Below are 5190 nucleotides of genomic sequence, written 5' to 3'. Positions count from 1 at the left end.
ATTTTGGAATTATGGTAATATTCATCATAAAAGTTTCTTTACAAAAAATAAAAATTTTATAAAAGTAAAAATTGTAAAAATATACTCATGGTGTAGGGTATCATATGGTCGGCCATGCCCGACTATACCTTTCTACTTGTTATTTATTATCTTTTGTTGTACATGATCATATAAATATTCAATATTATATTTTTTCGTTTAAAAGATTGTATCAAAATCAATATAATTTTTTTAGATTCAGTATAAAATATAAGATTCATACATATAAGATAAGATAAATCATATAATGGTTATTTATAACAACCAAACATACAGTGGTTATATAACATATAACAACATAACATATAATGGTTATTGGTAAGATGAAATGATTGTAAATAACATAATATATTTTCATTCTTATCTTTATTTAGTTGTTATACAAATAGTTGGGTTTCAGTGAATCAAATTCAAGTTTATAATTTCCCTAAACATGAAAATGTTTACAGCAACTTAAATATTGTTTAAATCTATTTAAAACAAATAATATATATTGTTAACAAGAATATATTATTACAGTGAATATAGTATAGTTGTAGAAAACACATCGAACATGTTTATTCTCATTGTTTAGTTAACGTTATGGGCCATTCGGAAAAGTTCTCCATACGCTCTTCTGGACCTGAAAATATTTTTATTTATTATTTTATAAATGTAATACGATTTAAAGACGGGCAACTTACATTACTTAGACTTTGTCCTAAACTGACAGAAATACACATTAAAAGAATAATAATTTTACATAATTTCATTTTTTGCTTTAGATAAAAATCTTATAACTTTGTTTCTCTATTACATTTATCAATCAAATGTGAAGTATTGTTCTTTTCCTTTGATTTTGCATTGAAACTTTTTACACCAAGTCTCTTGTAAATTTCTATTTTAATAATTTCATTATAAATTTATAAGTTTATATTTATTATGACCACATAATTGGAATCAATACCACTCAAAAAAATTGTTCAGTAATAAGATAAAAATTACTTACACAATAAGTAATTTTAGGTAATTCTTTTAACAAGCTAATAATATTGGGTATAAGTACTTACAATGCTCGCTTACAAATAGGGAATTATATAATTACTTACCACGATTGATTGATGCAAGCGAGTAAAAATAGCCGACTAAAATACTTAGTTTTCATACGAAAATATTATGACTTTATAAGTAATTAATAGACTCCTTCCCAGTAATGCAGATTTTATGTATTTGTCATTAAAAATTAAGTTACTGGGTATCTATAGTATTGATTAACAATTTCATTGATGGTTTATAATAGAAGAACTACCACAAATAAACGTTTGTTATAAGACAATATGATTTAAGAAGATATTATATGCGTAATGAGGTTCAATGTTCACCAGCAATATGCGTAATAATTAACACATTTCTGACTTTTGATAGGGGCTAGAAAAAATCTGATTTATAAAATATATATTTCCAATATGTAATTGGTTCTTAAGTTCTTGCAAAAGAATAACATTTCTCTTTACTTCAAAAGTAGCACTAAGTGAATTTTTTTTATCTTCTGTGGAAGTGATTGACTTCTAAAGAAGTGAAAATAATATATTTTTTATACCCTACACTACTTTAAAGAGGAGAGGGTTTGTGCTGATGTTTGTAACGAACTCAATGTGTACCAATCGGCTCAGAATCATTTTCTGAGTCGATTTAGCTATGTCCGTCCGTCCATGTAAACCTTGTAATCAATGATGATCTTCTATTGTCCCAGGGACAAACCTACTGAAATAGGGTTAAGATCGGTCCATTATTTCACCTAGCCCCCATACAACTTTACTTTATTTTTAGGCTATGTGATCAAAGAGGTTAGGTTAAGTAGGTTGCTCGCTAGTTAACGAGTCCGATCCATTTGTAATATCCTTAGAGTTGTCATTCCCTTATGTTGCGAGTTTGAACATAAAAGAAGAATGATTTCCTTCCTTAATCTCGGTGACTAACCGGCAAAATATTTACTTACCCGGTAAGTAGGCAAGTAATATTGGAGCAAAGTGTATGTACTTTCTTTTTGGGTAAATAACTACTTATTTTTATGTTTGTCGATGATAAAAAAATAACTGGTTATAAATGTGCTTACACGACTTTTCTGGCTATACAGTTATTTTCAGTATTTATTAGTTTTTTATTATCCAATGAGTCATTAAGAAGTTGTTTTATCGAACTTTTTGGGATAGTTTTTATACAAAAGTACAAATCAATAATACTTCAAAAATCTTCTAATATCGACTATATTTAAAACCATTAATTCATTATTAGACATACCTCTATACATATTGCAAAAATAGTAACAGTTCTATATTCGGCTGTGCCGAATCTTATATACTCTTCAGCATAGTGTGTTTAAAAAAAGGCGGTATAAAAAACTCCTCTTTTACATCACTTACTTCGGGCTCAACATTTTCTAGATTCGACATTATTCAATTTCAATTTTTCCAGTTCTCGCCTAATTTCTGAGGTTCCTTCGGGATCCACGTAGTGGCTGTGGTTTAAACCCAAATTGGCGGGAAGATTGAGTTGCGATTAAAAGACTGATGTAAGGTAAAGTCAATATTTCGGGATAAGTTCGGTGCTGTTGCCGAAACAACAGATACCCCACAGAGGAGTGACTGTGGGACTAAGTATTGAAAATGGGGTACGGCGGACCTCACCCACCCGTCTACCTATAAGGAATGTGTCGTATGTTTCTCTTCTGAATGTGTCGTATAAATGAGATGTGTGCTGGCTTGTATGATGATGGATGAAAGGTATTATATACAAAAGCTAACATTGAAGTTTCTCTCCTTGTTCAGAGTATACTCTGTTCATGTGTCCCTGTGAGTAAGAACAAAGTCTCGGCTTATTTGATGGATTCGTACATCGGTCCACCGGTTACGTCTCTAGATGATATTGCCGAATTAACAGAGGCCATCCCATTTGCGTGGTTATAAACGGAAGTGATATTTTTCATCTCGGAAGTTAAACAACGGGGCAGCAATGGTCATAGATAAGATAGCTTGAGTACTTCAGCGATGTGCTTGTACAAGGACCGGCCCAATCCATGTACAAAAAGTGTCATCTGAGTTCTTCATTGAAGAATTTAGGGGCGATGGTAGACCGTTGTCAAGTCTACCCAGTGAATGAAAGAGACCACCGTGGGATAGGGTATCATGCTAGGTAGGTACTCACGTAAAGAACTTCAAAATTCATACCCTTCCAACGAAGGTGCACGGTATAAGAAAGAAATAATTTTATTAATAAAGACCACTCATTACCAAGTAATGTGTGAAATAACTACATTACCTACAATACTCATTACTAATTTTTTAAGATCGTTTACTGAGTATGTGATCCCTGCGATCCACTTGAGTACCAGCAGGTATTTCACTCAAAGCCCATTCAACTATCATTTTTGAGTCATCAGATATTTCATTTCCCATGATGCACCATGTTTGGAACCAATATCAACTCAACATGATGTTGTGCTAGTGTTATGTCATAGATGCAATACAATTGAGAAGACATTTCAACATAGTGGAGTTAAAAGCCTCTCCAATTAGATATGTATAGTCGATTTTCAATATTCAGTTACCGGATTCTTTTCGCAGTCCAATATTAAGAGCGAATATCATCAAAATTGCAAACAAAAGTTGTCATAAATCTTAATATTGTATTTTAAAATTATAATTTAAATAATTCAATTAAAACTAGTTATTAATCGTATTAATTTGAATTTCAATAATATTAATATGTAGATATTTTCTAAATAATTATTTTTCTATCAGAAAACACAAGACAACTATAGGTTACTCCTTTTTAGTCAGTACCTTGTTTACTATTTCATTTACAACAATTTGGAAATACTCTAAACAATAAATTGCTTCCATGCTGAAAAAGAAAAATTATGTAAATTACCTTATTACTATAAATAAAACAATAGACACTTACATCCGCCTGAGCTTTTATTAAACCGATAATAATGCAAATGATAACAATAATTAAATAAGTTAATTTCATGTTTTTTTACTTATTTAATTGAAATTGTATCTTATATTTTTACTAAAGATCGGATAACTTTCTTACTTTATAATATATATTACAATACTGTTAAACAATATCGTTTTGATTAGATTTAATATTGTAACTCAAAACCACAAGCTTTTTTCTTACTGGAAAAACTTAATATAAATAATGAGCATTTAAAGTCATTATTTCAATACGGTGATATCATTGTAGGAAAGTACTTACCACAATCGCTTACAAGTAATTAGAGAAATCAGTAAAAGTAAATCGTGTGAAAAAACGCATATTTACAGCTTTTACATTATTATGACGAAGTTGACTAATGAATTATAAACGCATTATTAGTAAGACGTTACTAAACTACATCTGTATATATAGTAGATATTAAAAATTACGTTAATGGGTTAGTGGTTACAATTGCAAGTCATTAGCAAGTTTTTGGTGGGTATGTTTATTGTTGGATTGTATCCGGTTATACCACCATCAAAGTATGTGATGTATAAATTGGGTTATTTGTTGCACAAAATATTTATTTTCAAAACAAAACCTCCACATCTACCCGTGTGGGCCCTATCGTTATTTTAACAGACGGATAAGCATGGAAGGCAATATCTGCCCACGATTTCACCTATCTCCCATACAAGTGACATCTCAAAATACGTGTACTTAATGAATTGAACTTATTTAACATCATATGAGTATTACATACTCATATGATGTTAAATAACAGGAGTTTCGTAATGACTTACAAATAACATATTATGTTATTTTTAAACTTTTTTTAACGTAGACAAAAACTAATTTGTTCTTTTGTGAAAACTAATTATAGATGCAGTAAACAAAACTGGTTATTTAACTCCATATATACAGGCGATCGTAGCAAGTACTTATCTAACTCCGTATTTGTAAGCGAACTTGGTAAAGTAAATTATAAGCCTTTTTGATACCGGTATAGCGAATCAATAGGAAACAAAATCTTTAAAAAAAATTTATAGGGATCAGTTTATATCTTACTGAATTAGTTATTTAGTTTGTTAGTTAGATAGATAGATAGATAGATAGATAGATAGATAGATAGATAGATAGATAGATAGATAGATAGATAGATAGATAGATAGATAGATAGATAGATAG

The sequence above is a fragment of the Lucilia cuprina genome, chromosome 5 (genome assembly GCF_022045245.1).
Source record: "Lucilia cuprina isolate Lc7/37 chromosome 5, ASM2204524v1, whole genome shotgun sequence".
Classification (NCBI taxonomy): Eukaryota; Metazoa; Arthropoda; class Insecta; order Diptera; family Calliphoridae; genus Lucilia; species Lucilia cuprina.
This window is presented reverse-complemented; position numbering follows the sequence as displayed.